The sequence below is a fragment of the Hemiscyllium ocellatum genome, chromosome 3 (assembly GCF_020745735.1).
Source record: "Hemiscyllium ocellatum isolate sHemOce1 chromosome 3, sHemOce1.pat.X.cur, whole genome shotgun sequence".
Lineage (NCBI taxonomy): Eukaryota > Metazoa > Chordata > Chondrichthyes > Orectolobiformes > Hemiscylliidae > Hemiscyllium > Hemiscyllium ocellatum.
Window position 1 is genome coordinate 68,424,199 of NC_083403.1, and position 26,258 is coordinate 68,450,456.

Below are 26,258 nucleotides of genomic sequence, written 5' to 3' on the forward strand. Positions count from 1 at the left end.
GGCTGTTCCATATGTCTGGATGAAGAACTGGTTGTCAAAGGTGAAGACGTGATCGAGGATAAAGTGGATGAGTTGTAGGATGGTGTTTGGAGATTGGCAGTTGTTGGTGTTAATTACTGAGGTTGTTGCCGCAATGCCGTCATTGTCGGGGATGCTGGTGTAGAGTGTGGAAACGTCCATTGTGATGAGGAATGCTCCCAGTTCGACTAGTCTGTGGGTGCTGAGTTTCTGTAAGAAATCTGTAGTGTCGCGACAGAAGCTGGGGAATTCCCTGTACAATGGGTTTCAAGATGCCTTCAACATAGCCAGAGAGATTCTCACACAGGGTCCCATTGCCTAATACGATGGGACATCCTGGTGTATTGGCTTTGTGTATCTTTGGAAGGCAGTAGAAGTTGCCTACATGAGAAGTACATGGGATGAGGGCACGTAGGGAACTCTGAAGGACTAGATCCATACAACCCTGTCACGGTAGATGCTGCAAGATGTGTCAGAGTGTGGACATAGATACCACCATTACACATGGGGGCACCTCGCACCATGCATGTGGCAGGTACTCATGTGAATCAGCCAACATTGTCTATCTTATACGTTGCAGGCAAGGATGCCCTGAGGCATGGTACATTGGGGAAACTGACCAAAGGCTACCGCAACGGATGAATGGGTACCGCACAACAATCAACAGACAGGAGTGTTCCCTCCCAGTTGGGGGAGTCTTCAATGGTCCAGGACATTCAACCTCGGACCTTCATGTGACCATCCTCCAAGGTGGACTTCAGGACAGGCAGCAGTGAAAAGTGGCCGAGCAGAGGCTGATAGCTAAGTTCCGTACCCATTGGGAGAGCCTCAACCTGAACCTTGGGTTCATGAAACACTACAGGTGACCACAATTGCACTATACACAGACACAGACACAGGCACTCCTATACACACACATACACACAGGTACACTTATGCACAGACACTCACACATACTCCCACACTCTCACATGCACCCTCTCACAGACTGAGACACTCTACACTCATACACACACATAAACGCTCTCTCTCACACTCACAACACACCATTCCAGACACACACACCTACACACACACATGCACACATATACATATACTTTTGTGTGGGGTGAATTTGTACTTGCAGAGTTTCATTGTACTTTGCTCAAAAACTGCATACATTCATGTAAGACTGTTAACTCACTTTTTAAATTGGAATCAGTCTAAACATTATGGCACAGACAGGGAACACAGGGGGCTAACACCTTCAACATTTTATCTAGCTGACGCCAGTTGTTACAGTTAACCTGAGAATGTAACTTTTAATTTAAAAAGTTTTGTGATTTACATATGAAAGAAATGAAACTATCATGGTATTCTAACAGATGAAAGACTCAACAAACAATCAAGGTATTTTTCAATGTATAATTTCAGTTACATCACACTGTAAACATTTGCTATAAATTCTGTGTCTTACAATTGTGTTCTCCACAACCACTAGATGAAGGAGCGACGCTCTGAAATCTAGTGCGTCCAATTAAACCTGTTGAACTATAACCTGGTGTTGTGTGATTTTTAACTTTGTACACCCTAGACCAACACCGACATCTCCAAATCATGAGATTGATCCCTCATTAGCAAGCCAATCAGATTTTCGACTCGGTTTATTCATGGGGTTACTGTGGGAAAGAATTAATAAGCAGTAACCTTTTGCAGTCTAGTACTCAGAAAGGAAGACAAGACAGAGGAAGAACTTCACTCAACAAATCTAAATAAGAGAAACCCACCCAAATCAATCAGAAGTTCTGAGCTCGTTTTCCAAAGTGAACCAAACCCTATTATTTAGCATTGATTATTAGTACCTTATGAAATTTCATTGTTTTGTACTTACTTTAATAAACTTAATAAATCTTGCAAAACTTGTGAAAACAATTTTATCTAGATATTTCTCGTAACTGTTCAAAATTGAAAGATTGTCTCCCCCAAAGCTCAATCAGTCAATAATTGTAATTAACTTAAGTCTTATAATTCAGTGAATGCAAATCCTCACCCAATCCAAGACTAATCAGTTGACTTAATTGTCACTCAAACTGCTACATTAAATGCTCCCTCTTTCCACCATGGCAGACCATGGTGGTAGTGTGTACTATCCACAAGGTGCATTGCACCAATTCAGCAAGGCTCCTTTAACACTATTTTCCAAACCCATAACTATTACCACTACCACTTAGAAAGATAAGGGCAGCAGATACATGAAAAACACCATCACTGTAAGCTCCCCCTCATGCTACATACTATCCTGGATCTGTAATTTCCTTCCTCCATTAGTCCTGGGTAAAGATGATAGAACACCCTCAAGATAACACCAAATGAATTGCAATGCTTCACGAGCATAGCTCACTACCACCTTCTCAAGATCAATTAGGAATGAACAATAACTACTGGCCCAGTCAACAACAGAAGTGAGAGTGATGTTAAGGCCATATTTAGAGTCATAGAGATGTACAGCATGGAAACAGACCCTTCGGTCCAACCCCTCCATGCCGACCAGATATCCCAACCCAATCTAGTCCCACCTGCCAGCACCCAGCCCATATCCCTCCAAACCCTTCCTATTCATATACTATCCAAATGCCTGTTAAATGTCACAATTGCATCCACCACTTCCTCTGGCAGCTCATTCCATATTCGTACCACCCTCTGTGTGAAAAAGTTGCCCCTTAGGTCTCTTTTATACCTTTCCCCTCTCATCCTAAACCTATGCCCTCTAGTTCTGGACTCCCTGACCTCAGGGAAAATACTTTGCCTATTTATCCTATCCATGCCCCTCATAATTTTGTAAACCTCTATAGGGTCACCCCTCAGCCTCCGACACTCCAGGGAAAACAGCCCCAGCCTGTTCAGTCTCTCCTTACAGCTCAAATCCTCCAATCCTAGCAACATCCTTCTAAATCTTTTCTGAACTCTTTCAAGTTTCACATCTTTCCAATAGGAAGGAGACCAGAATTGCATGCAATATTCCAACAGTGGCCTAACCAATGTCTGGTACAGCTGCAACATGACCTCCCAACTCAATACACTGACCAATAAAGGAAAACATACCAAATGCCTTCTTCACTATCCTATCTACCTGTGACTCCACTTTCAAGAAGCTATGAACCTGCACTCCAAAGTCTCTTTGTTCAGCAACACTCCCTAGGACCTTACTATTAAGTGTATAAGTCCTGCTAAGATTCGCTTTCCCAAAATGCAGCACCTTGCATTTATCTGAATTAAATTCCATCTGCCACTTCTCAGCCCATTGGCCGATCTGGTTAAGATCCTGTTGAAATCTGAGGTAACTCTCTTCGTTGTCCACTACACCTCCAATTTTGGTGTCATCTGCAAACGTACTAACTGTACCTCTTATGCTCACATCCAAATCATTTATGTAAATGACAAAAAGCAGAGGACCTAGCACCGATCCTTGTGGCACTCCACTGGTCACAGGCCTCCAGTCTGAAAAACAACCCTCCACCATCACCCTCTGTCTTCTACCTTTGAGCCAGTTCTGTATCCAAATGGCTAGTTCTTCCTGTATTCCATGAGATCTAACCTTGCTAATCAGTCTCCCATGGAGAACCTTGTCGAACGCCTTACAGAAGTCCATATAGATCACATCTACCACTCTGCCCTCATCAATCTTCTTTGTTACTTCTTCAAAAAACTCAATCAAATTTATGAGACATGATTTCCCACGCACAAAGCCATGTTGACTATCCCTAAACAGTCCTTGCCTTTCCAAATACATGTACAACCTGTCCCTCAGGATTCCCTCCAATGACTTGCCCACCACCGATGTCAGGCTGACTGGTCTATAGTTCCCTGGCTTCTCCTTACCGCCTTTCTTAAACAGTGGCACCACGTTTGCCAACCTCCAGTCTTCCGGTACCTCACCTGTGACTATCGATGATACAAATATCTCAGCAAGAGGCCCAGCAATCACTTCTCTAGCTTCCCACAGAGTTCTTGGGTACACCTGATCAGGTCCTGGGGAGTTACCCATTTTTACCCATTTAAAGACATCCGGCACTTCCTCCTCTATAATCTGGACATTTTGCAAGATGTCACCATTTATTTCCCTACAGTCTATATCTTCCATATCCTTTTCCACAGTAAATACTGTTGCAAAATACTCATTTAGTATCACCCCCATTTTCTGTGGCTCCACACAAAGGCCGTCTTGCTGATCTTTGAGGGGCCCTATTCTCTCCCTAGTTACCATTTTGTCATTAAAGTATTTGTAAAAGCCCTTTGGATGTTCCTTAATTCTATTTGCCAAAGCTATCTCATGTCCCCTTTTTGCCCTCCTGATTTCCCTCTTAAGTATACTCCTACTTCCTTTTGACAGATGGTGCCACAAGCCTGAGAAAAACTAGAATCTAATGGAGTGATGAGGAAAACTCTCTGCTGGTTGGAGTCAAAGCTAACACTTAGGAAGATTGTTGTGGTCATTTCAGCTCTAGGATATCTCTGAAGGAGTTCCTCAAGGTAGTGTCCTGGCCAAGCCATCTTCAGCTGCTTCACCAATTACCTTCCCTCAGTCATAAAGTCAGAAGTTAGGAATGTTTGATGATGATCACATAATGTTCAGTACCATTTGCAACGCCTCAGATACTGAAACAATCCATGCCCAAATGCAACAACACCTGAACCATATTCAAGCTTGGAAAGACAAGTGGCAAATATAATTTGCATCAGACAAGTAGCAGGCAAGGACTATATCCAACAAGAGAGATGCCAACTATTGCTTCTTGACAGTCAATGACATTACCATCATTGAATTCCCCCACTATCAACATTCTGGAGATTACAATTGACAAAGTAAAAGTGGACTAGCCATATAAATAGAGTGGGTATAAGAGTAGGTCAGAGACTAAGAATCCTACAGCATGTAAATCAACACCTGATCCCCTTAAGCCTGTGCACTAACTACAGTGCACTAGGAAGGAGTGTGATGGTGTTCCCCTCACTTATCTGGATGAGTGCAGCTCAGGCAACACTCATGAGATTTAACACCATCCAAGACAAAGCAGCGCACTCAATTTGCATCGCAGCTACAAACATTCACTCCCTGCAGCAATGATGTTCAGTGGCTGCAGTGTGCACTATCTACAAGAAATATTGCAGAATTCATCAAGTCATCTGAGACAGCACCTTCCAACCCACAGCTACTGCTATCTGAAAGGATAATAGCAGCAGATACATGGGAGTATCACCCATACATAAAGGTTCCCCTCCAAGCCACTCACCATCCTGCCTCTGAAATATATCACCTTTCCTTCACTGTTGTTGGATCAAAAGCCTGGAATTCCATCCCTCAAGGCATTGTGGATCTACCTACAGCACATGGACTGCAGTGGTTCAAGAAGCCAGCTCACCACCACCTTCTCAAGAGTAGCTAGCAATGAAAAATAAATGCTGTGAGATCAAATCTCATAAATGGATAAAATCAAACATCCTATCATTGAATAAAATATCTCTAGTGAGAATTCCATAAGTGAAGAGATTAAAATTCCCAATTAGGTGTCAATATCCTAGGCGGAGTTGTATGCTTCGCTGAGAGTGAGTTGGGAAATGGAGTGAGATAGGCAAGTAATAAGTCAGGTGAGATGGTTTAGCCTGTCACCTTCCAACATCTGAGGGGTAAGAGGTGGCTAAAGGTCATTGCAGGCTACATTCCCACCTGACCTGGTCTTTTACGGATGGGCATCATGTCACCTGCAGGTGGCATTGGTAAAATCGGGCAGCCGAGGGGATTTGACAGATCACCCTGTGGCCAAAGGCAAGCAAAGAGTGCTCCTGCTAGACAACACCCCTGTCTGCCTTCACCAATTGATATTTGCCCCATACCTGCCTGATATGCTTCTGATAAATTGCCCACTTACCTTCACTCCATGCCTCCAGCATTGTGATAAGTCTGGGACCATTACAGTCCCTGCAACTGAAAAGCTGCCACCCTCTGAGTGGCTGGCAGCTCTTGGAGACATACTATCCAGCATCAGAGGGGCAGTCATCATATATGCAGACAGCTAATTGTCAGAGCAGTGGAAAATTTGGTCTTACCTCCCGGGTGTGTTTGAAATGGAAATTACCCCAAATGTTCATGTAGGCTGGCAGGCCAACACCTCCATGTGACATACTCAGTCTCTGTGACTGACAACATCCATTCTTTTGGTCAGCAGAAAAACATTGTGCACATTTCCTGAAAAGGACAAGTGACAGAAGGAAAGACAGTAGGGAATGGCAGTAAAGTTTGCTGAATTCATGGTGTTAGGAGTGCTGCAAAGGTACTGGGGAACTACATCACAATAATATGGTTGTCACAAACTGACAATTCCTCAAAGATCAGAAATAGTTAGCATTTTTTAAGCAACTCTTAACTGAGGGGCACCTGGCATAATTCTGACAAAATGTAAAAAATGGACTAACAAAGAACTTATTGCATTTCTCATCCTTGTGTGTCCAAAAGCTGGTAGCAGGGAAAATGCTGGAGAGATATGGAGCCAATGTCAAAACCTTCAACATCTAACACCACCAGGGAAGATTAATGAAGCCTATCACTTGCACTCAACAGCCCAAATCACTTAGGTCAGAGTGACATTGATAGTCTAGATGAGGAATTGGCACAGGATGATTCATACCTTGCAAAGAAGCCAGAAGATAATGTGTTTGATGTGCAGAAAGATGCCCCTGTGTGAAGATTCAACAAATGTCAAAAACATTCTTCAATATTCAGACAATGATCTCAGTAGTCATGGTAGGAAACAAATAATATTAGATCTTCAGCAGCAGACGATGGCACTGCACAGACTCTTCAATACAATGGAACAGCTTGCAGGGATGGCATCAAAGTCCAATGGAGTTTGCAGCACAAAGGGTTAGAAACCCCTACATTGTGGAGCATCCTGGTGTGAATGAAACTTGTAAGAACCTCTGCTATATGTCCCACACAATACAAAAGTTTCCAAACACATAACTCTATGGCATGGTAAATATGGAATAAAGATGTAGCTACAGATAATCACAAGTAACCTTGAGGTATGGACATCTGGGGGTTTCCCCTCTGACCATATATTCTCAACCAACTCAACACTGCCCATGTCATGCCAAGAATGGGAAAATTCAGCCCAATGTCTCAAATCAATTGCTTTTCATCAGAACTTCTCATAAAAGATCATCATTCTGAAAGATTAATTCTGTTTTCCTCTTCATAGATGCTGTAAGTAACTAGATAGTTAGGATTCTGCTGCATCATTAGCTGACATGGTGGCTCAGTGGTCAGCACTGCAACTTCATAGTGCCAGGAACTTAGGTTCAATTCTACCCTTGGGTAACTGTTTACATGTTGTTCTCATGTCTGTGTGGGTTTCCTCCCATAGTCCAAAGATGTGTAGGTTAGTTGGAGTGGCCATAGGAAATATAGGATAACAGAGATTGCTTGGGATGCTTTGTGGAGAGCTGGTGTGGACTCAATAGGCCAATTGGCCTGCTTCCACACCATAGGGGTTCTATGACTCCTATAGCTATAGATTCTCCAGCATAGGAAGAGAGAGGGGAATAATTATTGATCATTTTCATTTCTCCCAGGATATAATTTAGTTGAGGATTGGGTAGGCTCGTTGAGCTGTGTAGTATTTTCCAACTATTCTTTCTGTACATGTGTCCATTTCTTTCTAGAATTCAGGCTTGGAAATGTGTAAATACCCAGTATTCCTGTTCTCCTTCATTCTACATTATTGATCAATACCACTTGGACATCACAAGATTACACTTTTCTAAGGATCTTATTCTACACCGCAGCAATGATGAAAGATCACAGACTTGGAACATTAACTTGTTTCTCCTCTCTTACAATGCAGGCTGATCAGTTGATTGTTTACAGCGTTTTTTTCAGCTTTCTGTTTCTAACCTGTATTAAATTTTTCTGATTTTGTGAACATTCATTCTTCATATTGTGTTACTCAGTTAAACAAACAAAAACACATACTACAGGTATATCTTCTATCTGCTGATATAAGAATATCCCCAGGGCAGCTATGAGCCACAGTCTGGGTCAACTTACATTTCCGCAGCTTAAATACATCAAAAAGAACAGAGGGAGGCAAGAATAGCTGGGCAATTAATTTTTTATCAGATTGATTAATTTGCACAAATAATGATCTTGTTGTTGAACATGATAAATGATACATCTGCAAATTCACTGAATTTTTTAATGTCATCAGTTGTGACTCAGACACCACTCTAGAGACATGGTTGCAGAATCTTGCTGGACATTTCAGTGTGGTACTGAAGGAGTACTATGCTGTCTGACATGCCACCTTTTGGATGAGCTGTTAAGCCAAGACTTTGTGCACTCTCTCAAGTGGATTACTTCAAAGAAAAGCAAAGGAATGCATCCTGTTGTCCTGGCCATATTTATCCCTTTGGGAGAAAGTGAGGACTGCCGATGCTGGAGATCAGAGCTGAAAAATGTGTTGCTGGAAAAGCACAGCAGGTCAGGCAGCATCCAAGGAACAGGAGAATCCTTTGCCAACTTCACTGACTCAGAATTTTTGGTTATTATCCCTTTGCTTTTGTGTGTGATTCTTCTCGTTATTACATTCACATGATTTAGGTATCATTGAATAGGACAATATTTAATGTCCATCCCTAATTGCCCAGAAAGCAGTTAAGTGTCACCCACATTGCTGTATGCCTGGAATCACACATAGTCCATACCAGGTAAGGATGGCAGTTTCCTTCCCCAAAGGACATCTGTGAGCCAGATGGGTTTTTCCCTGACAATCAACAACAGTTTCATGCATCATCATTAGACTCTTAACTCCAGATTTTGTTTTGATTGAATTCAAATTCCACCATAGCAGGACTTGAACACACATTATCAAACATTACCTGGGTCGCTGGATTAATAGTCTAGTAATAATACCACAAGGCCATTGACTCCCCTTCTCTTGCTGTGTTAAAATTGGCTACTGCAATTTCTATATTATGATGACGTATTTATACATCTTAACATCAGGAGAAGCACGATTTCCCATTTTTAAAAAAATCTTGCTTTTCCATTACAGTCAATGAAATAGAAATGTATGAACATTCATAAAATTTTCCCATGTAAAAGACATCAATTTAGTGAGTTAAATTTTCCTGGTATTGGTGAAGGAAATAGTTTTACATTTGTTGAAGCAACACGCTTCAATTCCCTCTTAAACCTTGAAATACATGTTGCTTTGAATCATACATTCCATTTCTTTTTCAAAAATTCTCTTGGACAAGAGGAATGTCTCTTTCAAATCTACAATATCCTTCCTAGGGCTATTTTGTCATTGTAATTTGCATGGATCCAATAAAAAGAAACAAATTAACATCCTCTCAGGAGCTTGTATACATTCATTAACACTGACAGATGTAAGTGTTATAATACTATTCAACGCAGATGATTTTCATTACTCTCTGCTCCCAGCAAAGGCTTAAAGTCATGGCAAGTTAAGCTGAAGATTCTCAAGATTCCCCACAACATAGCAGCAATGCTTTAGAGAGTTTCTGCAGCTTGTTATTAGGGATGCCAAGCATGGTTCTTGTAGTGTATATTTTCATTTAGTCTGAATACTTGGCACACACTAATAGTAAACAGAGGTCTAGGTAGGCATGGATGGAATTAAGCCATTATATTGCAAGCATATAAATTAAGACTTTTTTTAGTTTTATAGTTCTATTATTGATACTTGGATATTTTTTACTTATTGTCAGTCTTTTATTTTTAGCTGTATTTAATTGGGTTTTTCAGATTTTAAATATACATTTTCCAAAGTCCCTTTAGAGTGTCAGGATGCCAGACACATTTCAGATTGTAAAAAGAGAAGTATAATGGCAGGAGAGTTGAAAATATTTCAAGTGATTACCTGCTGTTGTTACCTAATAAATCAATTTTTTTTTTATTTCAATACTGTGCCATAATTGAGACCAATGAGAAATTTACCGAACATTTCTTTAAGCCGCCATCATAAATGTATTGTTACAAGTTACAAGTATTTTGCTTGCCTACTTTTTTTCATACTTTTGATAATTTTCATTTTAGTTACTTGATGGTTTAACCTCAGGTGTTAAAGGTTCTGATTTTACACCACAATTATTTTGCATGAATCCAGTGCTGAAAAGGGATTTCTTAAATGTATGTGATTTTTTTAGGGCAATTTCCAACAATCTCAGTGCTCTATTTCATTGAAATGGCACAAAAAGTACTTGTTGGAAATAACACATTAAACTGATATTAGCCTGGAAATTGCCCTTTGGCGCAGGTGGCATGGTGTCTCAGTGGTTAACACTGTTGCTTCACAGTGCCATAACTCCACCCTTGGGCAACTGTCTGTATAGAGTTTGCATATTCTCTCTGGGTGCTCTAGTTTCCTCCCACAGTATGAGGATGTGCAGCTTGGGTGGGCGAAATTGCACACAGCGTCCAGGGAAAGACAGGGTAGGAGACCCGGTAGGCTGCCCTTTGTGTGGATTCGATAGGCAGAATGGCCTGTTTACACACTGTAGGGATTCTGTGATACCTTTTGGCAAAAAAAGATGGAAAAACATTTAACTGCCTTGGATAACATTCTTTTGGCCATTATTTTCACAGAAACGTTAGCATATTTTAATAATAAGGGTAACCATCTGTTTTAAAATATCAGCTAGAGAAAGGAATGGAATACAAAGAAATAATCTGACAGAACTTCATTTATATAATCTGTTTAACATGCAATGTACATGACTGAGATTGAATTGCTTTTGCAGTTTAGCTATTGCTCTCTCTCTCTTACAAGCAGAAGTGGAAGATTGGAGAACCACCTGATCGCCCTGTAAAAACGTGCAATATGTTCTCCACATCCACTCAAACAGGCAGACCAACAGACAATTAGTCGAATGTCCTACCTGAAGGAAGAGACAACAAGTCAGTCTCCAAAACTGCACCAAAATGTCAGTGCAGACTAAATGTTCAGGCACCAAGCACTTATTCCCTAACATTTCAGATAACAACTTCTAGCCTTATATTTCCCACATTTTGATAACTTAAAATGGGATTATGCATAACTATCTCTCAGGTCAAAACTAGGTATACCTTTACTTGAATAAGTAAGAACAAGTTGCATTTCATTTGTTGCTCCTCAACGTGTGCCAATTTGTGTTTTATCATTTATTAACACATTCAAATATACTTTTCAAATTTAAGATGCAGTTTACAACAATCCTTTCCTATACATCCTTGTATAACTACTAACTATAAAATTTGAAATGCATTTCCAATAGAATTATTCAAAATTTGACATAAGTATTATTGAAAAAATTAACTACTTGAAATAAAATAAACAGAACATTTTACGACTTCTTTGGTAATAAAATTAAACAGTCTATTATAATATTAGTAGAGATACCTTTAAGCCATCAACATCTGTCTGGGCAGATACTGGCTGGTTATGAAGTGCTTGACTTGGCTGTTCCATAATTAGTGATCAAGTTGTATTTAACAAGTCAGTCTTACATTGATATATCGCTATCTTGTCAGAATTTTAAAAGTGCTACAAAATAATAAATTGTATTTTTGTTTTCAAGATAATAAATGACATTCAGAAATGTTTGTTATTTTTGTCTCAGTTGAAAATCTGAAGAGACCAGTTGAGGGCAGTGACTTCAGTTTTAAACAATGATCATAATCTTTCCTAATGAAGAAAACAATGTGTTAGCTATTAAATTATTAAAAGAGGTGCTTTTAAAGTTTGGTTTCTTTATCCTGTTTAATTTTTTCCTTATTTAGTTTTATCTTATGTAAAATATATACACATGGCACAAAGCATCTTCATAGCTGACTGATACCAATTGTGGTTGTCAGAATTATTCTTATCTCACTAGTATAAATTAACTGCAAGAAATGCAATACTGGAAGCTTTGACTGAAAATCATCCCCAATGTGTCTGAAATCTGAAGAAATGTCAAGAACTAGAGAGTTGTTTTATATATGAGATTGGTTCCATTTATAGCAATTATACCTCCAAATAATAAAAAAAAGAATGTGGCTATAAGACATGGTATCTTTTAGAAAGGTTTTTAACAATGTAAATAATTGCATATGAAGCACATCAAGACACCCTGAAAGCATGGAAGTTGACAGATAAATGTTAGCATTTCCTGGAACAGTTATGTAAAACTAAGTTAAAATCGAACTGACAGCAATACTCAAGGTATTTATTATATTAGTCAACAGTCCTATTAATGTTGTTGTAGAGATAGGAGAGTAGTTGTGATAAGCTGTGAAAGTAGTTTTGGACATCTTCCAAAATAGGTTAGTAGCAGAACTTTGTATTATTTGTCACTGTAGAAACCAGTAATGGTTATTATGATCGTGATTGTGATCTTACTTTGTTTTAAAACGTCTGAAACCAAGCTTTTCGCTAAAAAAATTAAACAACAATGTTCAAGAAAAAGAACTTCACTGCACAAAAAAACAAAGAATATGAATGCCTATAACATTTTAAATAAATACTTTTGTTCAAGATATTAAAAGTTTAACGTACATAGTTACTTATACTCTAAACCAAACTTCTTAACACAAATTTATCTTCTACACACACTTGGCTTACACCATAAAAACCAGATACTCAACAGAAAGTAGAATGTGACCAAACATGATCTGAGTAATGTTTCCAATATTTGTGTATCAGCTGAGATGCCTTGTTCCTTCTGATTACTTTTGCCAAGATTTTTTCTTCCTCTCTTCTCCAACCATCACAAGATTATAGACTTACCATTCAACACAGGCATCGCTAGGTATTCAACAGGACATAAAATATTCAAGAGGGAATTGGATGTTTTTGGATAGTATTAGTGTGCAGGAATGCAGTATGTGGAATACACAGAAGATTGGCAATAGGCAATAGAATTGATGCAGGCACAATAGGATGAATGGTCCAATTCTGCGCTGTAATAATTCTGTGATTAAGTAGACTTAACATTATCACCTTAAGTTAGACCTCTCCTGAATCTAATATTTTTAATTTGGAAGTCTTGCATCTCGCATCTTGCTTCTCTTCTTAGTTTGGCTATCCCAGAATTTCCAACTCATTGTGAGTACAGTTCTTGAGTTACCAAGGGCACAACACTCCAGATTATATTTAAAACAAAAAATTATTTCTCATCGACTTTTCTGCTATTGTTTATCTCCCAGGCAGGTTGCAATGTTCAGTTCTTGAAAGCCACTTTTTATTTACAAGAAATCATCTCCCTGTGAATCCTAGCTCCCAAACATAAGCATGAGTTCTTTCCTCAAATATACCTGGATATCATGCTGTTAACTTCTTTACTGCTCAAACATCCAAACGATTTTGCGGATTGTCAAAAAGGAGAAAATAAAGCACAAGGCATTTAAGGATATGCAGAACTGGTCAAACCTTCATGAAATTCGTGTATCATCATATATACAGTTAATTTCTTCAAATGTAAAACTCTGGTTGAAGATGGTTACAAATGCTTTAAACCATATTTGTGTGTACTTCACTTCCCATCACTTGAGATGTTCCTAAATGTGGAACTCCCTGAAGCGACATACAGTGCTGAGATTGGTGAATTGATCTCCTTTATTTTTTGGGCAGCTAACACATGTACTTGTGAATTTTGAGTCTTTCAAATTTCAATAAATATATAATAATACTATCTTACTTTTCACCTGCTGAGAATCTGAAAAAGGAATTGGAACAATTTCTGCAAGGCAACTGGTATTTATTACTCACGGGTATATAGATTATTGTTATTAGTTGCATGCTGAATTGCTTCTGATCTCTTGTAACTGTGCTAATAAGTAGTCAACATTGTAACAGATGATAAACCATACTGTAAGTTCTTTTAATTTTAGGGAGCATTTTTATTGCTTACACTAACACATTACTTGAGCCAAAATGTAGTGAAGCTGAAAACCAACTTTACCATTTTAAAGCAAATATTTCATTTATTGTAAACCAATTGCTGCATTATGTGACATCAAAAGGAGTGATGGAGAAGTGGTCTATGTAACATTACAGCATTTTTCACATTACTTGCAAGGTGAAAAGTTCATTTTAATAGACACAAAATATAACATGAGTATTAAGAGAAGAAAGCCTTTCACATGAATAAAATGAAATATTTTCACATATCTCACCACAACTATAACATTAACAAAGTTTGATTTGCTGCTAATTGGAAAAAAAACCAACACAATGAGCATTGTTCTGAGTGGTGGGAAAAGTGTTTGATTCTATTACCAATTCCTGATAACTTAGACTCATGGTTAATTTTTTTTTAAAGGAACGCTAATTAAATCTCAAAGGATTTGAATCTGAAATGGGATATTGGCTACTTTAAAGTAAGCTATTAATCATAAACACTTAAAACATTCTTGTAACTCCCCAGTCATTTTTGTACTTGTTCTTGTTTGTAGTATGTTTATATTGTTCTAATATTAACAGTGCACTTTCTAACCGTGTGATACCACTCTCTTATTGCACCTTGTTTCCAAGTATGGTCACTGCAAAGGCAAGCTTTTGCTCAGAGCCTGTGTGGAAAATTGATGGCCGACAGAGAAGGGCAAAAGAGACGTGACAGCTGGCTCTGTCACCACCAAAAGGCCAGCGCAATGAAAGAGCTTCACTGTACTGATACCATCCTCTCTCTTACATTTGCTTCTTGATTAATCCGATTTCTCTGTCAACAGCTGTCCCCATTTTCACATTCTTTTTCAAAACAAGTTCTGATTTGTATTCCTTTTCTTTTGAATAATTTCCAAAGGTTACCAAACACCACATATTACACTGCACCGATTTGATGCCATTTGATAAATATAGTTGTAGGTGATTACTGTGAGACATATAAAAGAGACTGTGTGTCACCACACCCAGTCCTGAAGTCTAAAGTTTATCATTGAATACTCAAAGATACTGCTCAAATATATTGAGTAACTGTATAGCAGTCATATACAAAAGTTTCAAGACTATTATTTTTATAATAGGATTGGATGGTGAATATTTTTTTAATTGGGGAATAGCCATCCACTTTGTTTCAGTTAGCAAATATTATCACAAAACTTTTAGAAAGCACAAAGCAGAAAACATGGCATATATGCCATCAAACCTATTTCTTTGTCTATTGGCAATTTTCCACGCTATCAAGACTCCCATTAACTCTCCTGAGTAAAATTCCAAAAGTGACTAAATAAAATTCCAAAATATTTATTCACTCTCACATCTTCACAATTTCATCCCAGGCAGTTGTTCCCACTGGTGACAGTTCCCTAGCCCCAGCAGTGCATGAAGTACTCTTTTCCATGGGATATATGATCATCTCAGTCTATATTTATCATGTTACAACACTACAAATGAGAATGGCCATTTGGCCCATCTTAGCTCATTTGTCTAAATAAAACTACAGAGCTTCTTCCACATCACAGCATCCAGCCAGCTCTTAAATAATTTCAAGAAAGCTTTTAATTTCTATTTAATACTCCATTCCCTGTATAACGCCTCTTGTGTTCCAGAAAAAGACTTCTTGCTAAAATTTCAAATCCGCTTCTACTTGCGTGACATTGAATTCATGGAGTCCCTTAATCTATATGCTTTCATATTTAATATTATTCTGAGCTCCATTAATATTGATGAGAATTAGAAATATTTTTTAAAGTTCCAGTTACTAACTGAAAGAAACAAGAAAGAAAATTTCATGTTCTGTTAAAAACAAGTCAGGAGGAGTGAATTGATTTCCCTCTTTTAATTTCCTTAGTTGGTCACAACAAAGATTTATGACTTTTAGCAGAAAGCCGACATCTTTCCAATTAAAAGATTATTAATTAATTTCTAAACAAGCCACAAGAAATAGAGGATTTCTTGATTTAGAAAAAAGAACAGGTTTATTACCTGCTAACCTTAAAGAGACAGCATCAGGCAGTTTCATTATCCTCTCTCTGTTACCACACAGTCACTCTACCTCTGCTATTATACTCATTTCACCATGGCTCATGCTCTATTGCACCTTTCACTATTGCATCTTTCTCACTCGCTGTAACCCACCCCAATCCATGTCAACAATAACCCTGCATTCCCTCTGGATTGCCTATTCACTCAGTTAGGACAATGCCCCCAGTTGCACCAAAACTAACAGCTGTAGCACTGGATCACATTTCCCATAGCAGCGTCTCTTTCTCAGTCAAAGAAGGAAACAGAAAGAGTCAAGATGGGTGGTGTGCTGCCCTACACACACCTCCTCCCCCAGTATGAGGAAAGGATTCTAACTCTACCACTCCAAAAGGCTGACTGACAATATCTAAGCTGCTGGACTGGTATCAGATGCTGCCTTTGACTTTCCAACCTAAGGTTCTTTCTTTTGACCTTACTGAGGACTGCTGATAACCATGACAGGGCTCCAGGCCACCTGGCTGTGTTAAGTAGTATAACAATATAATAGTTACTTGAGCCTGGTATCTCTAGATTGAGGGACAAGGTGCAGAAAGGCAAGACAAGATAAGGAAAAATATCTAACATGCTAACCTTCTCTCGGGGAGAGTGGAGTAGGGGTCTTGGAGTTCTCGCTAACTTGCTTAAGTATCTTTGGATATATTAATTTGAGCTTGACTGTCTGTTGCTTAATCCACCTTGAAACTTTGCCACATGTGATCAGGTGTCTGTGGCCTTTTAAGTCAATTCCATTCCATTTTTAAAACCATTTCAGTCCATGCAGGTCCTGGGTATTAAACTGGACAATAGAATTCATCATCATGATAGTTTTATGACATTTACTGTAACAGAATACTGAAGTCCTATATATCTTCATTACAAGTAATTTATATTTTAAAACACGGAACTGTCTTTCACTGTGACAGCATTACCTCTCAAGCACAAAATAGATGAATCTACCAGCTTCATTTTAAGACCTCACAAATTTGATCTTTTCTACCCTGTTATGAGTTTCCTCCCACATTCTGGCAAGGTTAACATTCAAGCCTTTTGACTTCTTATTTCTTTTTCACTCCTGGACTCCGGCAGACTAGCTCATCTGAATGTGAAATTTAATAATATTCAATGATATTTTAATTATGAAAACCTATAACCCAATGTCACAGTGACTTCCTCTGAACCATTTCTAATTTGAAGCCCATTATAATGAAACCCATTAAAAACCTTGATTCTGGTTAGCTAATCTTAAGGACTATCCCATGGTTTAAAGTATAAATTGCTTACCACCTTGGAACTAAATAGATAGCTGAAAGCACAACTGTTTTCACCACAATATTCTCAAAACCTCTCTGGAACAGTGGAGTCTAAAATCTAACGTGGGCATGTAGGCTATGACCATCGTCTACAAGTCTAAATGACTTCCATCTTTTTTTCCCTTTAATCTCTTAATAACAAAATCATCCAGGCTACAGTCAAGTAGGTTTTATCACAGGTAACATGACCATATGCATTTTACTTTAAACTTAAAGATCCAATCACCATTGTGAATTTTGTATCTAAATGGGATTTCTTTATACTGGCCTCCTTTCAAGCTTCAGGAGTTTAATTGTTACAGCTTTATCTGAAAACCCAAGTATTCAATATTAGGAATTTTATATCATTATCAGTTGTGTAAAGAAATTGTCAATATGTATGGGGACAGCATCAGAGGACATGATAGGCTATAGGAGAGGGTGTTATTAATAAAGATCATTACTGTGACTTCAGGGAACTATGGAGACTTTTGCAGGCAAAGCTCACTATGAAAGGTCTCCAACTTGAGGTGTAGAGGGGAGGTGTGGAAATAGTTCAAGGTAAAAGTGAGCATCTAGGCTTTAGTAGGGCACACCTAGTGAACAGATGGGGTCTAGTGCTGACAGTGCCAATTGTGACTTGTCTTTCCTGACATCAGTTGCCATTCTTTAGACGTAAGGTGCTCCTAAAAAATGGCTGGCGCACTGCTCAAGCTGGGAGGATTCACTATCAATTTGATGGGCACAAGCTGGATGCAAAGATGTTCAGGGCCTGAATACATGCAACAGTCGTTTGCGAGCCATAGCTACATTTCATCTGCAATCATTTCATTACCTTATGCTGTGCATGTAGAGTTAAGGTGCTTAGGGGTCTGAATGTAGAATCTCAATGATCTCTATCGACCCTCCAAAGAGCATCCCACCCAGACACACCCCTAACATATCCCTATAACCCTGCATTTACCATGGCTAAGCCACGTAACCTACACACGGTAGGCCAATTTGGCATGGCCAATCCACCTAATTTACACCTCTTTGGAGTGTGGGAGGAAACTGGATTACCTAGCTGAAATCCAGGTAAACACTGGTCCCCGAGGAATGGAATCAAACCCAGGTCCCTAGCACACTGAGGCAGCAGTACTCATCACTGAGCCACTGTGCCATATCTGGTCAAAGGCAATTTGCAACATATCGTTGATCTTTGCAAACTAAATATGAGCATCTCAATGATCTTGAAATTAGCAGCATTGATATAAAAAAAGGCAATGCTGGCCAAAGGTAAACTATGATTCGTGCACCTTCCAAGGGCTGTTGGAGCCACACAATATCGGTCCATCATCTGTCATTTAAATTCAACAATGGTTTGCACTGAATGCAGGGAGAAATTGAAAGTTTGATGTAACTCTGGGACTGGAAGGGTTTGGTGCACTGCATGATCTCCTGGTTTGATAGTATGTGATGGTCACTCAGCTAGTGCAGTAGAGGTCTGAAGGTGGATGGATGATGGAGATATAGCCTTTATCATCATGGTGCATCATGGTGAAGTGTGCTTAGCTGTCATCTACAGGGCAGGTCACCAATGACTCGAGAGGTGTGAGAGACTCTTTTGCTCCTGTTCCCAATGAAAGTCATTTCCAGCAAGAGCTCTGTGCCAACTGCTGGTGAGATGTTGTTGGAGGAGGTTCAGGATCAACGGTGAGGTCAGGAACAACAACACATGGCAATGACAATAAGGTCCTTCTAGTTCCTGGAGAGGTTGCTGCCACAGGGTCTTTTAGGATGTCTGGGATCAATGGGTGCCCAGAGACTTTTAACTTCAACTCCATTTCTTGGAGATGAGCAATGTGCAGCATCAAGGCAGGCTCCATATGACTCAGGACACTGTGATGGAACGACACCAGATGCTGCAGTTGAATCTGAGGGCTGCAGGAGTGAGAGGTCAGCTGCTATGCACCTGGCTTCTTTCAGTGAGTGACGGCTAACCCGAGTGGGGATCTCTCAGTCGTGCACCACAAATGCATCAGGGACAGTGACCAATACCATCTGTCCAAGGTGAGACTGATTCATTTTGTTCCCACATCTCCAGCAAAGGATAACTATATAAAAAGATAAGTAGGGAGAAGATGGAATATAAAGGTGAGCTAGCTAGCTGTATAAAAAAATTGTAAGAGTTGTTTTTAAGAAAGCTAAATGGAAAGAGAGGCAAAAACAGACAATAGACCAATGGAAAATTAGTCTGGAGCAATAGCAATGGGGAACAAGAAAATGGTGGAGGAACTAAAATAGGTACTTTGCATCAGTCTTCACAGTGGAAAACACCAGCAGCATACCAGAACTTCAAGAGAGTCAGGGGGCAGAGGTAGATGTAATGGCCATCAATAAGGAGAAGGTGCTGGGGAAGGTGAAAGATCTGAAATTGATAAATCATCCAGACCAGATGGACTACATCCCAGGGCTCTGAAGGACAAAGCTGACAAGATTGCAGAGGCATTGGTGGTGATTTTTCAGGTATCACTGGAGTCAGGGTGAGTACCAGAGGACTGGAAATTAGCTAATGTAGCAAAGCTGTCTAACAAGGGATGGAGGCAGAAGACAGGAAACGAGAGGCCAGTTAGCCTAACCTTGGTCGGTAAGATTTTAAATTCCATTATTAAGGATGAGGCTACAGAGTACTTGGAATTACAGGGTAAAACAGAATAGAGTCAAGACAGCTTTGTCAAGCCTGACAAAACTTAGAATTCTTTAAGGAGGCAACGAGTAATTTGGACAAAAGACATCCCACCAGCAGTTGGCTCAGAGCTTTTGCTGGAAGTGATTTTCATTGAGAAGAGTTTCTTAGATCGCACAAGAGTCATTGAAAAATCTATTTGGATTTCCAGAAAGCATTTGACAAGGTGTTGCAAAGGAAGCTGGCAAATAAGATAAAAACCCATGGTCTAAGGAGCAAGGTACTGGCCTGGGTAGAGAATTGGATGACTTGCAAATGGCAGAGAGTGGGGATAAAGGGGACTTGTTCAGGAAAGCAACCAATGATTGTTGGAATTCCACAGGGGTCCATTTTGCGACCACAACTATTCATATTATATATTATTGACCTGGATGAAAGAACTGAGGGCATTATTGCTAAGTTTGCATATGGCATAAAGATCAGTGGAGGGACACATAGTGTTGAGGAAAAGGGACGCTGTAGAAGAACTTTGACAGGCTAGAAAAGTGGGCAAACAAGTGGCAGATGGAATATAATTTGGGAACGTGTCCAGTTATACACTTTGGTAGGAAGAATAGAGGTGCAGACTATTTTCTGGAAGGTGAAAGTCATCAGAAATCTGAAGCACAAACAGACTTAGGGATACCTAGTTTAAGATTCCCTTAAGGTCAGTATGTAGGTTCTGTTGGCAATTAGAAGGCAGATGCAATGTTGGCATTCATTCCAAGAGGGTTAGAATACAAGAGCAGAGATATACTGTTGAAGCTGAATAAGACTGTGGTCAGAGCGCATTCAGAGTATTGTTTTGGGCCCTGTATCTATGAAAGGATGTGTTGGCAATGGTGGGAGTAGAGAGGAGGCTTACAAAAATGAGATTAGAAGGACGCGATGGACCTCACTGAAACTTACCGAATACTGAGAGGCCTGGACAGAGTAAATGTGGAGAAGATGTTTCCACTTATAGGAGAGACTAGGATCCAATGTTACATGTTCAGAGTGAAAGGGTGACCCTGTAGAATGAAGATAAAGAGGAATTTCTTCAGTCAGAGGGTGGTTAATCTATGGAACACCTTGCCGTAGAAGGCTGTGGAGGCCAAGTTATTACATGTAGTTAAGACTGAGATAGGTTCTTGATTGGTAAGAGAATCAAGGGCTACAGGGAGAAGGCAGAAGAATGGAGTAGAGTGTGATCAAATGGCAGAGCAGGCTCGATGGGCCTTATGATCTAATTCTGCTCGTATATCTTATGTTCTAGGTTGATGTTGCAGCCTGGGTCGAGGGAGTCATTGCTTTTAAAAAAGTTAACAAAGTAACAAAAAGGTAAACAAGTTGGTCCTATAGAAATTGAGGCTGGGTATCAGTCATGGAGGATTGCCAGTCTTACTGGAAAGGATACATGTAGCATTTCAGAGGTAGTTGTAAGTCAAGAATTGAAAGTGAGGGAGGAACTCAAAAAAGTAACAATTGCCATGGAAGTGTTACTGAATAAATTGTTGGAACTGTGAATTGACAAGTCCCCAGGTCCTGATAAATTTCATTCTGGGTCTTAGAGGAGTTAACTAGTGAAACAACTGTTGTGTTGACATCAATTTTCCAAAAGTCACTAGATTTGATGAAGGTTCCTTTAGCTAATGTTATTCCTTTATTCAAAGAGTGACAGAAGCAGAAAGCAGGAAATTACAAGCCAGTTAATATCTGTCACAGGGAAAATGTTAGAAGCTATTATTAGATATTAATAGAGGACTCTTGGATAATCAGCTAGTGCCAACATGTCGAAGTGAAATTATATTCAATAAATTTATTTGAGTTCTTTGAAGAAGTAGCTTGTGCTGTTGATAAAGGGGAACTTAGATTTCAAGAAAGCATTTGATAAGGTGTTACATGGGAGTTAGTGGTTACCATATTGGCATGGATGGAAGACTGATTTGCTAACAGGAAGTGGAGAGTTGGAATATGGGGCCTTTTCAGTCTCACATGATGTTAGAAGTGTTGTGCCACAGGGATTAGTGCTATGGGTTCAACTCTTTCCAATTTAGATAAATGATTTGGATGAAAGGGAAGCAATAGCATTGTGGTATTAACAGTGAACAATTAATCTAGAAACTCAGCTAATGTTCTGGGGACCCGAGTTTGAATCTTGCCACAGCAGATGAATTCAATAAAAAGAAATCTGAAACTAAGTATTTTCTGCTGACTATGAAACCAGTGCCAATTGTCAGGAAAACCCATCTGTCTTAATAATGTCCTTCAGGGAAGAAAACTGCCATCTACTTGTGACTCCAGATCCACAGCAATGTGGTTGACACTCAACTGCCCTCTAAGATGGCCTCGCAAGCCACTAAGTTGTAACAATTGCTACGAAAAGTTTCAATAAAGAAATAGAGTCAAACAGACTATCTGGCATCAACCTAGGCACCAGAAAAGACAATGGCAGAAACAACCGTGTCGACCTTGCAAAATCCTGCTCACTAATGTTTGTCTAAACAGACTAGTCAAGCAACAGCCTGATATTGTCTATCAGGTATAATTCTGTGAGAGCACAGGATATATCCAGCCATGATCCCAGACATCACCATCACCAGAACTGGATATATCCTGTTCCATTAGCAACACAAACCCAGCAGAAATGATGGCACAATGGTATACAGTTGGAAGGGAGTTGCCCTGGGAATCTTCACCATTGACTCTGGACCCCATGAAGTCTAATAGTTTCGGGTTAAAGACAAACAAGGAAACACCCAGTTCCAATCGATGGGAAATCATGGACTGTAAGATATTGGTTGGTCATGATTCGGTAATCTGCGTTGTGTTATCAGAGTGAACCTTAACTTCTACTGCAAAGAAGGGGACTGGAGAAGGATCACTGGACCCAAAATGTTAACTCTGCTTTCTCTCCACAGAAAGTGTCAAACCTGCTGAGTTTTTTCCAACAATATGTGCTTTTAATTCTCAAACTTTACTGGCTTTATGTTCACGTTTGCTATCTGCAAATAAAACCTTGTGTTTGGATTTGTCCAATTGCTTGCCTGAATGTTATTCTTCCATAATGGACAAAGACGAGCTGCGAGTCTATAATGAGCACTGCGCCATATCATTGGGTGTTCAGCTGGGGTGTCACAACAGACAAGTGAAGCATATAGCCTGGTGGTTATACAGCACGAAGGTGGGAGAATGAGCTTGCGTGTGTAACAGCATGCCAGCCATGGACATGCTATGGGTGGGAGCAGATTTGCTATTGTTAGTATGGCTTTGTGATTGCTGTGCCAAGACATTACTGGTGAGGGGAACACTGAATTGCCAAGGCTTGTCTGGGGTGTACTTGGCCCTTCAAAGATGGTATTGGTACAAGGCATTCTGGTCTTTCAGTGATACCCGTTGACTAGCAAATTGCTATTAGAACAGTGCAGGGAAAGTGGGATTGAATTCAGACATGATGGATGCAATAGTAGATAGTTACTGCAGTGCATTTGGTAAGATATGGGGCCTCAAGGCTCTCTTCAGGAAATCCCTCCAGGAAGACTAGGGCAATACAGATTTAGTCAACATAATTGGCCCGAAGTTATACTCTAATAAATATAATATTTCTCCGAACATTTCTTTTAAGTTTCATTAATTTGTCACACTGGCACATTAATTGCTCAGTGGCATCAAATAGAAAGTTAAACAATGTAATTATCAGCACAAAAACATTGTTCCCATTATCAATGATTAATTTGCTTTGTCCAATAAACTGCACACATGGGAAAGTAGAAACTAATTCCTTTAAGTTGTAAATTGTTGATGGAAATTTACAACAAATATTAGCTTCTAAATTTTTTCTCATTTTTGCTTTCCACCTCTTTGCAACGGTCTTTCTCTGAACTTTATTTTTCTGATTTCTCAATCATTTTAAGTTGAAGCAATAAACTGCTTGTCCCATTGTTCATCACTTGGTCCATTTCTCCAACAAGATGTGCATATCAAGCCTGAATAAGATACAACTCAAGAAGCCCTACTCCAGAAAAATCTAAACAAACATTTTATCAAACTTGCAGAGTCAGTCAAATCAGATGATCATAAACCATAGTTACAATTATAAAATATATTAGAAATTTAGCTAGGTCTGTGTCCAGACATTTTAACCACAGAAATAGTAGAAAACCAAGTGTGTCATAAAAGAAGCCTGCAGTCCATTTAAATTAAAACAAGAAAATCTTTCAAATTGCTTTATTCTTATACTGTCAATTATCTGATATTTTCTCCATCCAAGCAATCCAATAACACTGGCATGAACTAGACGATGTTACCTATTTGGCCACATGAGAAGATCTTTAATTTCCTATTTCTTCTCCATGTTCTGTTTGTGTTTGATATGTATCCTTACTGAAAGGTAATTCAAAAGAAGAGCTATGAAACTCTTCATTTTTGACATTACTATTATGCATAATTGACACAAGATCAGCAACTTGGAACAGAGAATTTCTTGCTGCTCTATTTCTATCACTAAATCAATATCCCCAAGTTCTTGATGTATTTTGACCTTCCCTCCATCCATCAGTCAAGGCCCTTAAAACTGGGTTGCCTAAGGCACATTCGGTAACATTGACTTGCTGAAATCTTGCAGATTGAATTCACAGTGCACCAGAGGGGAATTAGGTAAAGATAATTAAAGCTCATTTTCATAAAGGGAGCAGTTGGAAATGGTTGAAGTGATAAAATCCTGAGTCTGATTACTTTAGAGATTTTGAAAATTGTTTACTGGGATGGGCAGGAGGTTTTATAATGAACTTTGTAGGTGTTGTTTGCTTTTGTTTTAGAACTACCTATTTTTAATTTCAAATATTCAATGTTTATAGCTTTCTTCTCTGATCATTGGTATAATTTGGAAAGGAGAGAAATGGATTGTGCCAAATAGCTAATGGGGAGTGAAGTTAGATAAAAGTAGTGTACATTCAAAAACAGACACATAAAGGATATAAAATGTCCATGTAACATTCAGGAAATTGCATAATGGCATGCCTTCCCTTTTGAAATTATTTTGTCATCTTCATCTGTACACGTTTTTCAGTTTAGTACCTTTATTACAATTTTTATACTTTATCACAATTATTTGCCTAACCTGATAAACGATTACACCTGATTGTAATGTTCACTCTGTTGATTCTAGATAATTTTAAAATTTGATACGTAACCTTTGTTGGGGTAAAGCATGTACTGATACAACTTAGATACTTAAATGACTCTGCTGATGGTTTTAACCATGCTTTCAGGATCAAAGGTTCTGGCCAGAAATAGGACCCAGAGTGACAGTCATAGATTCAGCTAGGGGCTGGGCATAAGGCCAAAGCACATTTGAGCTGATGGAATTTCTTGCTTCTGTGGAAGTGCAATGTTCCTAGCTCGATCGGTCCCTCCCCCATCCCAATCTAACTGCATACAGTCAGAAGGATTTAGGCTACAATGAACTGTCACATAGAACTAACAAGGATGAGCCTCCCACTTCACTGATATTTGTGTTTCAGTCAAAAGTTCATGCCTGCTAGCTGTCTGTCAGCTTGGCCCAGGATTTCTGAAATGGCTGGAATATGTTTTACCTTGCTGCGCTATTTCTTTAATAACTGTCAAAAATCTAAGGGAGATAACACTCACACTCTATAATTCACACACTCTGTGTTTACTAGGTTCATGCTTTAATCCGAATGGTCACGCACTTCCTCAAAAATTCCATCAGACTCCTACCATCATTCCCAGTAGTATCCCAATGGAAATAATACAGTTACAAAGGGTTCCTGCCAGTTCTGAGATTTCCATGTTGGCTTGAAAAGGAGAGGAGTTTCTTTTCAACTTTTAAGGGGCTTTCCAAGTCAAAGGTGCAAGGCTGTGGCAGTATGAAGCATTTATTCATCTATATCCACAAGGTCAAGGCGAATATCAATGATGATCTTCAACAATTAAGAATGCTACTGCATCAACTTTCATACAGTTAGAGCATTACAAATATCAGGGAGGATACTTCAAGGTCCAATTCTACTGCCTTTGTTAATCATTGCAAAGATCCAGATAGACCTGAACTCCTATGTCATTTAAGCATTCATTATAGACTACTATATCAGCATTGATGATGCTGTTTAGGTTTCAAACTCACGCTAGTCTGAACTGTTTCAAATGTTAGCAAACATTCTGGTTCCTTTTCCAAAGTGATTTGTCTCTCTTTCTGGAAAAGGGCCCAGCACTGTCATCCCAGACCTACTGACTCCACAGGTTCTTTAGCATCATCAGAGCTAT